Raw genomic sequence first — 13,861 nt, forward strand, 5'->3', positions numbered from 1 at the left:
GCACGAACAGAAGGAATTCATACAATGCATGGCCCTATTTAAAAATAATTCCGTGCGCACATCACAAGAAAAAATTGTACCACAGCACACACAACAAGAAAAGAGAATTTGTACTGATCAAAACAACTTGTTTGAACAAAATAACGCAGGCGAGAAATTCAAATACATGCAGTGTTCATTTACAGAAGTACTTGAATCTAGAGGGCAACAACATCTCCCTTGCATGGCATGTGAATGTTCTTAATGTGCATTCTAAATTTAGCTTTCCTTCAAGTTTATTTAGGGAGGCAGGTACTTGATATGCTATTCTTTGCTTTCTATAGTTTGTTCTTATTTTCGGTGTTAGATATTCTCGGTGACTTCAAACTTAATCGGCATTTTTGCTGCCACTGGTTTCGAAAACACGACAGTTCTCATGTAATACCTGCAGAGCTTTTAAATAATATAACTGGTCTACCCTTAAGATAGTGTGTTTTGCAAATATATGGGCTGTCCTTTGGTCTTGTATTTATATGTGGAAGGATTCAGAAGAGCGCAGTAATTTGTTTTGCAATATAATTAGTGTTGTGTAATTGTACTGCGTAGTAGTCCCCCAAACCATTAGAACGTATGTTAATTTTGAGTAAAAAGAACAAATGTTCCTTTTTAGTCAGAGAGGTGTGAGCCGAGAAATTTAGCGCTCACTCCCAAATGCGCGGCCAAATTGCACGCTGAGGCTTTCAATCTGTACAGACCAGCTCAAGTCCTCTTGAAACCAAACGCCAAGAAACTTCTCAAATTTGACATCAAGTTTATTATGTACAGTTTTGGGGGCGAGACTAAATATGTTATGGATAAGTTTTGAAGCATTCAATCTCAATCGATTTCTTCTTAACCATATTGAAAGCTGTAGAAGGTAGTACCCGTTAACAGAAAATTCTGGTGTGTATAGGCTATGTGAAGAAAAAAAAAAGCTGCTATCGTCTGCATACATTATTACTTGAGGGCAACTCTATCTGGGCAATGTCTATGATATAAAGCAGAAAAAATATTGTTACACCATCTAGCCCGCAACAGCGCGCGCGCGCACGCACGCACGCACGCACGCGCACACACACACACACACACACACACACACACACACACACACACACACACACACACACACACACACACACACACACACACACACACACACACACACACACACACACACACACACACACACACACACACGCACACACACACACACACACACACACACACGCACGCACGCACACACACAGACACAGACACAGACACATAGACACACAGACACACACACACAGACACACACACACACACACACACACGCACGCACACGCACACGTACACACGCACGCACGCACACACGCACACACGCACGCACGCACACACGCACACAAACACACACACACAAGACTCCAACGTTTCATACCGGGGAGGAAACGATTCGACTGTTTCTGTTACCCAACAGCCGGTTAATTTATCTTGTGTTTTGAGTACTCGCCTACTGCCCAATACACCCAAAAGATTCCCTTCAGAGGAGAGTATTGTCGGGCATGTTTGCTTTGCATGATATAAAAGAAGTGGACGTCAGTCGTTCATTGTGTTTCTTCTCGGTCCTTGTCTAAGTTTTGAAGACTAAACATTTTGACAAATTTGCCTGTCTGGTTGGGTTTGAAGACTTATAATGAACTGCATATCTCCAACCAAAAATTTTCCTTTTACTCAACGTTCCGAAGCCGACTGAACTCCTTCATCAGGGGTGACTGAGGGCAGTAGCTAGCGTCTTTTAAGTATTGAGGGGAGGGTGGGGTTCAAAGGAACGGCAGCTGTGACGCGAAAGGCGCGGGGGAGGGGAGTTTAGGCTGTTATTCACGCTGGCGCACTGCAGGGAGGTGGTGAATGGCGACTTTTTTTCGTTGAGTTGAAGAGCGAAGTGCCTCTGCATATACTGGGGGCAGGTTTCCTTTTGTGCGGTTGATATTGTTTGGTTTGGTTTGGATGTGCCAGCATTCTGGAAGAAGCCTTTTCTGGTAATTTGTTTCGGTTCCGAGGCTGCGGGTTTCTTCGAAGTTGATTCTATGGTCGGAGTTCTCGGGAGGTTCGGCTACTGGATTGAGCTCTCTTGCGAATTCGCCGACGTCGATTTTATATTGCCGAATTCTTTCTTTGAAATTTTTGGTTTCGCCGATGTAGCTTGCGTCGCAGTCGGCACAAGGAATTTTGTAGACGATGCCTTGGGCTCTTTCTCTCGGCGGCCGGTCTTTGGGAAAAGGTAGGCAAAGCGCAACAGTGTTTGTGGACTTGTGCGCAACCTGGAGACCCGATTTTTTCAATATTCGGGCGATGGTTTCGCTGACACCTCCGACATAAGGTAAATCGACGTATTTTGGTGGTGGCGCTGGACTTTGTGTGTTGATTTATTGACGAATGTTGTGTTTTTGACGTCGAATGGTTTTTTGAAAGAAGCCTTTTGGGTAGCCGTTCATGATGAGTTCTTTGAATACCGTGCGTTGTTCTTTTTTTCTGTCAAGTTATGTGCTGCGGTGTGTCTCAACTCTTCGGAACAGCGTCTTCACCACTGATGCATTATGGACTGGCGGGTGGTTCGAAGAGAAGTGGAGTTACCGGCGTGAGTGAGTTGGTTTGTGGTATACGGAGAATTGAAAGGTATTGTGGTTTCGGGACACGAGGACGTCCAAAAACGGCAGGGAATTTTCTTGTTCCACCTCTAGCGTTAACTGAATGTCAGGTTCTACGGAGTTTAAATGACGAAGGAAATTTTGAGTCTCAGACCTTTGATGACGGTGAAGCAGTTGTCGACATACCTGAGGAAAATCTTTGGCGGCAGCATCCACCCCTGCCTTCGTGGCCACTTTAACCATGGAACACATCGAACAACGAGCCCGCTACTCATTCCACCCAAAGCCACGGAAGTATTTCACAGCAGCTATCGCCCGAAAAGCCGACCAGCGTCAACATTCACAAACGCCGCAAGTTTGTTGCCACATTTAATATTAGGTGGCGTTACCGTCTCCGGAAATATCTCGGTGTCCTAGATTCTTGTATGGACTCAAACATCGGGTGCGAATCACGCAATTACTAATATCAATAGCATTAAACATTGATTAGCACGGCAAATATAGTAACGCCCTAAGCTATTTTCCGACCAATTCGCGCACTTAGGAACATAAATGCATAAGCGTTTCTTTTTTAAACAGCCTTGCTGTTGTTGGTGGCATTTGCTGGAGTGGCACATACCAAAAAGAAAGAAATTGGGCAGGGTACGTGTAGTTTGAAAAGGTGAGACACATTGACGTAATTAATCTGCTTCCGGTGCTGCCTGTTTTCCAAGCATTCTTTGTTTTCTGCTTTTTCCCTCATCGCCGCAGAAAATTTGCCTTTACCTGCACAATACGCTTCCTTCCATTTCCAGGCAATGTGACGTAAACGGGTGCGCCTTACATTATTATGAAGATTGCCATTTCCATCTCTGCTTTTGTCTCGAGCATCTGCGGAGCATGTAGTCGTAGATCATCTTCTCCCAGGTAGAGGCGCCGCGGTACGCGTCACATTAGATGCGCTCTAATGTGAAGTGCCGATTGTTTCGCCCATAATATTGGCCCCACCGCCGTTGTTCGGTTTTGATCGCGCTTGCGATGTGTGTATATAGAGAGCTTCTGGTATGACGGAAATTACCATGGGTATCTTCATCCCATAGCATAAAACATGAGCTGCACTGAGAGCTTCTAAAGAAAGGAAGCCCACACTTGTCTCATTTGCAGCACTGTTAGACCAACTAAATTAATCTGCTGGAGAGAGAGTGAATGGCAGAGATATTCTAGGGCTGCATACATCAAACAGCGCACTTGATCATAAACATTGATAATGAGGCGGCCTGATCTAATTATAATGCGGGCACCTATTTTAGTTTTTTTTTTACTGGCGCATCTTAGAGCAGCGGAACTTGCTAATAGCTTGATGATGTGGTCGTGTTACACTGACTGCAAATCATTGCAAATTATGCACAGTTGCGCCATCTCGACGCTCACAATGAAACTATATGGCTGGTCACTGATCTACTTCGTGTCCAGACGGCATCTACGCTAGCAAAAACGCTCCAAAAATGGAAAGCACAAAGCAGCTGCGTCGGTGGTACAGAGAGAAAAGAAGCGTCGGTGGTACAGAGAGAAAAGAAGCGTCGGTGGTATAGTGGTTAGCATAGCTGCCTCCCAAGCAGTTGACCCGGGTTCGATTCCCGGCCGACGCAACGTTTACTTTTTTCTTGCGAGCAGGGGTGGTCGTGGATTCAGCTAACTTTAACTATGGCTGTATAAATTACAGCTCCTTACTGCCCGTTTGCGAGTAGAGCGGCGTCGGCGCGTGATGCGCAGCAGATTGATTACCCGACTCCGCCTTTCCCCAGGAGGTTGTCTTGCGCTACCTTTGTCATCTTTTCGCTGGGGATCGCTATCACCGCAGACCATGCAACCTTGCGCAATTCCTTCCAACTCTCGGCCACCTGTCCTGTGCACTCAAGTCATGCGTCGCGCATTGCACTATTTCGTTACAGTAGGGTAATGCGCTGTATTAAGGCTCCGTGAGAGCTTTGAAACTATTTTCGGACGCTCTGTGGCCGTTTTTGTAGGAGCCATAACCAGCTCTAAAAATGGTGTGGCAGTAACCATACAACAGTGTTGACCGCTTTAAAGTGCTGTAAAGGGAGGAGTTAACCCTTTTCAGGCGCTGTTGTTATTTCAATAGAAAAGAAACGATTTTCCCCAAAAACATTGCATTTAGATGAAAAGCGGGAATTCTTAGTTTTTTTGGGGAAGGAACTCGTCGCTGCTTTTTGCACAAATGCACATAATTTCTTATGAAGCTTTATTACACTACCGGAGCTTGATAGTAAAATGCCAGTTTTTGTAAATTTAGCGCCCTAGGGTTCATGACATAAATTTATTTTTTGAAAACCCCCCATTACCTTAGAAATTCATAGAAAGAAACTTGGCGGCCAAATCCGTGCGCAAGATTATGACAGAATACTTGCTACCATGCTTTTAAATTTGAGAAATATCGGTCCCTGCAGTCGTAGTTTGCAGAAAAGGACACCTTTTACAATATCAATCCTGATAACTTCACTTAAAAAAGAAATAAGTGCTAGTATAGTACACAATAAGAAAACGTGCAGAGTTCGCTTTTGCACAGCGTTGTGTACTGGGGACCTTAACGGCCTGATGGAGTGGTCGGGATTGCAATACGCGATAATGAGCAATTACCGTGTACATGTTTTTAAAACTCACAGGACGACCACGATACTCTGAGAATTAATTATAAAGGCGGGAACCACTATGAAGAGCCGCGCCGGCATATCAAATACCCACCAGTGTAAGCCACTCCAATACGTCCGTTTGCATTTGAAAAAGTAAAAAAATTAAGTCAAGAATAACGATCACGCAAAAGAGCTCCTGTTTTGAATCACTGCCGGGTATCACCAATCGAGCTCTGATATTTTCTCTCATTTTAAAGCGAAGAACTCATGCTAATGTTGCTGGCTTTCGCGTCGTCGTTTTCGTCAGCGTAACCGGCAAAGCAATGAAAGCGATGAACACTGAGAAGGATGAAAGTAGAGCCATAAAGAAGCGGCACACGTGGGAAAGATCGATATCGTGGAGGAGGGTTGGAAGAAAATGTCTTTTGAGGAAAGAAAATGGTGGCGCAGCCTCACATCTCGATGGACACGTCAACCACTCCTTAAGTGAAACGATAAAAGAGGGAGTGTAAGAAGAAGGAAAAAGATGCCGTGGAAGAAAGCTGCGACAATTTTTTTTTTTACAAGGCGATCCCAAACCTTCACTGAAATCTCACAGCAGACGGTAATTTGAACGTTGAAAGTTGGCTTTTTGTGGAAACGATATAGAGCAGTGTCTGTCTCACATCTCGTCGGACACTCGAACCGCGCGTAAAGGGAAGGAATAAAGGATGGAGTGAAAGAATAAATGATGAAACATATGCGGTAGCGCGGCGCTCCGGTATAATTTCGATCACCTGGGGATCTTTAACGTGCACTGACAACGCACAGCACTCTGGCACACTCGGGACAAACAGCCGGTTTGTCCAATTTTTCTAATTTGTGAGAAAAAAACTATCAATGCAATCCAGCTGAAAAATTCTGCAGCAATGCCTGCTTCTAAGAATAACGAATACAGAATGCGTGTTTTGGAAAAGGGATGCAAATGAGGCCACGCTTTTTGCATTAGCACGCGCGCGCGCTTGTATGTGTCTGCTGGAATGCGTGTGTGTGCGCGCGTGCGTGTTAACTGTGCCGGCGTTAACCCTTTTTAACAACGAAGATAGACGGAATGGGCCACTTCGTCCCGAAACGTCACATTTTAAGCCCAATTTTGCGAGTAGTCTATGCGTTCTATTAGTCCGAAAGCACTAATCCGGAAGTTCAGAGCTTAGAAAATCGGCAGTTGCCTATGTATGCTTGCTTAGAAGTAAAAAAAAAAATCACATCAATTTTTACGACTGGGAGACGAACCCGTGCCTATACCGCATCCTATGCCTATGACAAAAACTAGCCTTGCGGCATAGGCTATCGACGCCGCCGGACAAGCCTCGTGTTATACTGCGCCATGCTCTCGCGCTGTGCGTTGCATAGCGTCGTCTTCATCAACTACTATCTGCTCCTCCCGGCGGCACTGCCCAGTCATAGTCTTATTCTACGTAACACAAATCCGCATTTTCGCACTGTTTAGCTATGGTTTAGCCGTGGTTTAGCTATGATTAAAGCTGGAGTGACGCGATAGCTACAGCTGGCCGTGTTGAACTTGGTCACGTGACCAACCACGTGACGAGCCACGCGATCAGCCATGGCGCCGGGACGCCGGCAGCAGCTCCGCACCAACTGACCAGCCACGTGACATCGTGGCGGTGCAGCTACAGGGTGGCTGCGCCGCTACTCTGAAGGCTCGAAATGCTACCGTAATGTAGCTATCGCTACAACATTCCCAGTAGTTTTTTCAACCACCAAGTTTTTCCATGTTCAGGCAGGATACTATAGAGCCCTTGACTACTTTACAAGCGTAAAGTTTTTGGAAAGAAGACTTCCTGTGTTCTTTCATTGTCACCGTCCCGGCCGAATTGCTATACGGCCCTATGGACCTAGCTGTTGCGTTTTATGTAATAGTAAAACGAACTCTTGAGCGAATTGATTGGGTTCTTGAGACCACTGCTGTAGTGACTGCAAGGTATGTCTGCAGTGACAGGCTAAGATAAATTATTGTTGATATTCAGCATGCCTTATTAATAGTAATAATAATTGGTTTTGGGGGAACAGAAGTGCGCAGTATCTGTCTCATATATCGTTGGACACCTGAACCGCACCGTAAGGGAAGGGATAAAGGAGAGAGTGAAAGAAGAAGGGAAGAGAAAGGTGCCGTAGTGGAGGGCTCCGGAATAATTTCGACCACCTTGGGACCTTTATTGCAATAAACCATTTGGGGGTGAAGCGATCGTTCGAGCTGTTTTTACCATGGTGATGCCGTAGTGGTTTTGCCCTCCAGTAAAATCTCAAGAACGATCCACTCAAGCAAATCGAAGGCGTGGACCACGCGTTCTACGCCGAGGATATTACGTTATGGACAACCCGAGGCGGCTCCGTTGCCTGGACGGAGGAAGCCTTGCAGAGGGCGGCAACGACCGTGCACGAGGACGCAAAGTCGTGCGGACTGAGCTGCGCTCCCCAGAAATCAGAGCTGCTCATGATCCAACCGGGAAAATCCAAGAAGGAGCTGCCGCCGAACGTGATCATCACCATCGACGGAACGGTCATCAAACCAACACAGCATATTAGGATTCTTGGCCTTCCATTTCAGAACGAGGGACGGCACACGCCGCCGTCACAAAGATCAAGACTACAGCCGAACAGATACTTAGTATGCAACGGAGGGTATCTATTAGAAACCGAGGCCTTAAAAAGGACGTTGCCATGCGCCTGGTACGCGCGTTCGTCGTGTCGCGTGTAACCTACTCCGCCCCGTATCTCCAGCTGACGAAGGCGAATAGGGACACCCTAAACAGAATGCTTCGTATGGAAAGGAAGCAAGCACTGGGCATGTCCACATACTCGTCCAAACAAAGACTGTTAGACATGGGCGCCCACAAAACGGTGTAGGAGCTCATCGAAGTCCACCTCACTTATCAGAGTATCCGGCTCAGTCACGCGGAACACGGACGAGCCGTTCTACGCAAGATAGGATGGCAGTTCGAGCCAGTACCTATCAAGACGGCCCGTCGGAAGACTGGAAGACGACCATGCAGACCAAACCTCTTTCCCGGAACATTACGCCGCGCAAGGACGTAGAGAGGCGCACAGCGCCGGCCAAACCCATAGCCCGGAAGCTGGAAGACAACCCCAGGGTCCTCTACGCGGACGCCTCGCTCCAAAAACACAGTGACCGTGCAGCGGTGGTGGTTACGTCAAAAGACAGCCTGATCGTCAGCGCGTCCCTGAAGACAACAGACCCCGCAGTTGCCGAAGAAGCGGCCGTGGCCCTCGCACTCACACAGCAAAGCGTGGACACCGTGGTCACCGACTCAAAGGCAGCCCACGGAAGCTTCCGCAGGGGGGCAATCTCCTCCGCGGGCCGAGCCATTCTATCCAAGTGCAAGCCTCCGGGAAGAGCCATAGAGCTCGTGTGGGTCCCGACTCACTCGCAGGTAGCAGGGAACATCATCGCCGACTACCATGTCCGAGAAATGTCAATTTGGGCCAAGCACGAGCCGGAAGAGCTACCATACGCAGTCACGAGCTTTCGGAACATTACCCGGATGTACGACGAGGAAAGATGCAGACTGCCAGAACCGCACCGCAAACTCACCAGGCAACAACAGACAATCCTGCGTCGAGCGCAGTGGGGATCGTTTGATCATCCCGTACTGATGAACCGCATATGCCCTGCGGAACACAATACGCTCTGTCCTTTTTGCAAACGAGAAAAGGGCACCCTGCCGCACCTTGTGGCAATGTGAACAAAACTCGAGACCACCCCTCCTCCCCTTCCCGCCAACACCTCAAATCCCCAGCCCCTTAAGCGATAAAAGAACTTGTTATCCAGCCCCGCCCTACCGATTCAGCTCGCACTGACGGACAGGGGCCAGGGGCTTCTCGAAATATATGGGCCCCATAACTAGGGCACCGCCCCGTCTGCTGCCTGCGTGCACCACCGATTTATTTCGGGCTTAATAAAGGTTGATTCATCATCATCAAGAACGCAACCAACAAGCACAAAAACCCTTTTTTTCCTGACGTATATTTCTTTTACAGTTTGATCTTCTTTATGTCTCAATCAAGTGTTTCCTTTCGCAAATTCATTGGCTACCAATATTATCTTCATTAAATGCCATGACAGATAGGTCGTGGCATGTCTCTGAAAACACCGGACACCAGAGCGCGAGATATCGTGAAGACAATATTGGTAGCCAATGAAATCACCAAAGGAAAAGCTCAGTTTAGAAAGATGAACTTAATAAAAAAGAACGATTTTTGATACTCGTTGGTTTTATCGGGGGCTTGTGGTGACCGTGGTGACCGTGGTGAGAAGGCAATGAAAGCATCACAGGCTTGGGTAGAATAGATTTGCTCGAGAATATACGCGGATTTCTTTACAAACGAAATATGTATTGGCATGTAGTGATAACTGCAGCCTGGCGAGCAGTAAGATAGCGAGAATGGCTCTGATATGAAACTCATTATTTAGGCTCACTTGCGCCCACAGAGAACCGAATGACTCCGCGGAGATCAAGCAACAAGCCTGCTCGGCAGCCGTCGCACAGAATGCCCGCCGCTCTCGGCAGGGCACAGTTTGTAGCTGAGAGCAAACTTTCGGATAGGCGTACAACAAAATTCTGCCGGCACTTAAGTCTGCTTACATGGAGGAATGCGAATGGATGGGTGTTGAGGTAAAGAAACGTTTTTGAAAAAATGGCGCAGTAGCTCTCAGACCTCGGCATCTCGGCGGGCACTACAGCCTCAACTTAATCTTTTTGTGACCCATTGTGTCACCTTTGACTACCACGGAGGAAGACTATATAGGAATGGAAACTCCGCTGTCTGCGGCGACCAGGAAAGGTCACAAGACTGCGGCGCCACTATCATGCTGACGGCGCCTCGCGGCCTGGAAACTACCGCCGTATCGGTTGCCAAGGCAACCGGTCGAGCGTGTTGCTCCCGTTCTGCCGCGCGCGCCTGACTTCTATTGAGGGCACACTCGCGCGCTTCTTTACCGCTGGTAGCCCGAAGAGCAACTGGTGCTACGATTCAACCATCTGACCAGAGACACCGACAAAAAATGTTGCTATTTGACTTAAGGGCTAAGAAATACAACGTCACGGCGTGCCCGCTGAAGCAAACACCCGTGTCGTCTGCTTGTCGCCTGCTTTGAGCGCGCGCCGGAGCCGCCTGCCCGGGCGCTGCATTTTTTTTTCGCTGCGGCTTCTACGAGGCGCCGCCACTGCATGCGGCCCCGTCGGCGCGGACAATTGTGACTATCTGGTCGCATGCGCTCGCTCGCGCTGACGGGAGTTTCACCTCATATATTGTCTTGCTCCGTGTTGACTACGCACTATTTTGATGAGTTTTGTGACCCATTACTCAGCAATTATTTCTGACGCATGACTCCGCACATATTTTGCGACTAACTTTGCGTCCAATGACTCAGCATTTTTGTGATCTATTTTGCGTCCATGATTTATGATCGTGCCTCGTGACGTTGATGACCACGACTAAATTCCTTCCTCAGACAATGACTACAGTCATGAACACATTGATTATGATTCCTACCATGACTCATGACGTCGGACTCATGAGTGAATTACAATTACCTACTTCACCATTACATTGAGCTGACAGTCTATATATGTACCAATTGACATAAATATTCAGCCATGACTACTTCACACTAGCTGATAAGGTCATACCCTGAGACACATTTTGCTTCCAGAACTGGCGTCACTTTTTGCAGACACGTCAGGTGCCGACATAGTGTGCTAATGTTTTGCCATTAACAACCATAAGTTTAGAACAACGTCGAATCACTTCAGCCTGGCTGCGATCCTTCGAGGTAAAATTCGTCGCCTCTTGCATCACAAATAAAGCGATGAAGCCACATGTCACCGATGTTCAACAGAAAAAATAAACATTACAAAGTTTATTACAAAGCATATTCAAAGCTTACAATCTACAAAGCTTACAAACGAATATGCATAACGTCGTCCGCCGCATCAATTTTAAACGGAATTCTTCTAGACACCATTGACCATATTTTAGTGTCTGCTTGTCACCTGCACAAAGTCAAAGTAGCGATACGTTTGTAATTATTTCACTATTTTGTACGGAAAGAAAGATTTACATTAGTGCGTCACTCTTCGAGTTTTAGACACTTTTAAGAAGCATGAAAAGAGACTCGGCTTCATATTTTAAATAATTAATCGTAATACAGACATTTTTTTTATTCCCGTGGCATGTTTTTATGGACACCACGTCAGGTAGGCGCACGCACCCCGCGCTCCAAAAAATTTTTGCCTTAAATCTCGGTATTCTACAAAGTAATAAGTAGAAGCATGATGATCTATTGCCACGATTCTGCGCTTATTAAATAGTGTGCCCATGAAATGCAAGCCACCTTTAATAGCGATTTTGAGAAAATTTTACTGGGTTAACATTGGAAGCGCCATCGTGAAGTAAAGGCAGTGCTAGTCGTATGTACGCGTGTGTGCGTGTTTAGTGTTGTGCCCTGTTTAAATAAATGTATAAATAAGTAAAAGCCTCACAACTTATAGCCTCAAGAGGGGTCGAAACCCTCGCCTCCGCGAAGAGATCAGCTTTGCTGGCCTCAGCTGTAGACCGCTCGCCCATCGCCTTAGCGTTTCAACGAACGAGCTAGATTTCCAGGCTGTTGTGCAGTGTCGACACCGCAAGCACTTGTTTGCAGGTTTGCGCTAGGAGGACGTCAAAAATTCGTGGCGCGCGCACAAGTTATTGTCCGGAAGGTGTCCGGCATAGATCCAAAATAGTTCCTCTAGTGATTTGCAATAAGTCGCGTGGCATTTTAACTCCTTTCTGGAGACATCGATCTAGAACTTTTTCTAGTGCACACGAGATGCAAAACGATAGCAAAAGAAACCATACAAAAGAAAAGGAGCGATAATCCTAACACATAAACATCTGATAATAGGATTTGCGCCACCCAATTATTTTTCGCTTGGGGTACTTATTGTCGGTCGTGACGGCTGTCGCCGAACCCGTCCGATAAAACAACTGGTCAGGCACAACAAGCTCAAAAAGAACTGAAAACACCTTTGCGAGTGGAAGTTTTCCTCTACCTGCAATAAATTATCGCGCAACGTGAACAGTGTTGCGAGCAGGTTTGTTGTATCCATGGTTTTTACGGCCATGGAAAATGTTGCCAACCATGCCCTCCTCTATCCGGCAACGAAATACAAAGAAAAAAGCATATACGGGCACAGTGTGCAGAATTCATACGAATCGGTTCATGAAATATCACTTTCATGCGAAAAGCCTCGGTCGGTCAAACTCGCCGATGTGTGAACGAGCGTTTGTTGAAGCACGTAAAAACTTTGTCATCGGAAAAATTCACACTGTGCCGGATTGCATGTCTTGCCAGCAGTGTGCGCTGCATTTCGACAATATGAAGAAGTCTATGTAGGAGTAAAGACAAGACAAGAAACTGTAGCACATAGAAAGACAAACACAACAGAAGAACGACAAAGGATAGGCGCTCCTCCTGCTTCCTGTTCGAGTTATTGTTTGCCCTCTCAACAATTATGTACATTGTAGGTATAAATCGCAGTTCGTCTACAGTAAAGATGGGTGAGTACGTGAACTGCTGGAAGCGCGTCACACAAGTAAAAGGAATAATGAATGCGCAAGGGATGCTTCAATTATCCTGTATAGATCGGAACGCGGGCTTCAGTCTGCCACAAGACAAGAAGTTTCTTAAGGCGTCTTTAACCTCTAGGTTTTCCGTTAACCTATTAGTGTATACTGTGCGCGCATGCGCGACGCGCATTTCATGTTTAGCATGATACGTTGCAATAAACCAGTTGTGAGTGCTCCGTTTTTTCCTGTATGTGAGTGTTTCTTCCTTATGCAAACGTGCACCTTGCGCTTCAATTGATTGTGTTGAAGATTTAGTTGTCGAAAAGCTGACAATCATCTTCCCAAGGTGAAAGGAAGAAACACTAAATGCCTGTGAGCTTAGCGAGCATTTTAAAGTACGTGCCCGTAGGAGCATGCTTGCTTAACGCAGCAGAGGCGAAAACCTCCAACGACAAGTAATTCTGCTGAGAACAGTGCTAACATGACCGACTAAATCCCGAAAATGAGAAAACATATGAACAAAAAGTTTCAAAGGAGCACTGAAATAATCCAGCCTAGATATAAAAGGCCCACTACTTTTATCGTCATGTATTTCAAAAAAACTTCAAGTGCAAGAATTAATCCGCAAAACACACTTACACATTAAATCATAAATATTCACTGCCTACACGACTCTACGGGTTGGTTGAAACAAATGGCCTCTCGCGGATTGTTTCAATTTGGCTGCAGGGTTTTTTTTTGCAATAATGTTGCGTTCTGGCTGTGGTAAAGATTAGTCTTGCTTCATGAGCTGGAAGTAGCAGAGAAGAATCATCGTTCCAAATTTATTCACCGTCAGCTTTACGACGCCGATTATGACCAATGCAGCAAAAGGAATAATGTATGGTTGCAGTTTAGAAACCATTCCAGAACTTTTATCCACATAATAAAGGTCGTTGTCCTGAAGCCTTCCAT

General features: G+C 46.4%; 1 non-coding gene across 1 annotated transcript; it reads left to right on the forward strand.

Annotated features, from left to right (window-relative positions):
* Window positions 1-4,201: 4,201 nt before the first annotated feature.
* TRNAG-CCC (transfer RNA glycine (anticodon CCC)) lies at window positions 4,202-4,273 on the forward strand. Its single transcript has one exon. It is a non-coding gene; the product is annotated as a tRNA-Gly (tRNA).
* Window positions 4,274-13,861: the final 9,588 nt, after the last annotated feature.

Source organism: Amblyomma americanum, chromosome 9 (assembly GCF_052857255.1).
Source record: "Amblyomma americanum isolate KBUSLIRL-KWMA chromosome 9, ASM5285725v1, whole genome shotgun sequence".
NCBI lineage: Eukaryota > Metazoa > Arthropoda > Arachnida > Ixodida > Ixodidae > Amblyomma > Amblyomma americanum.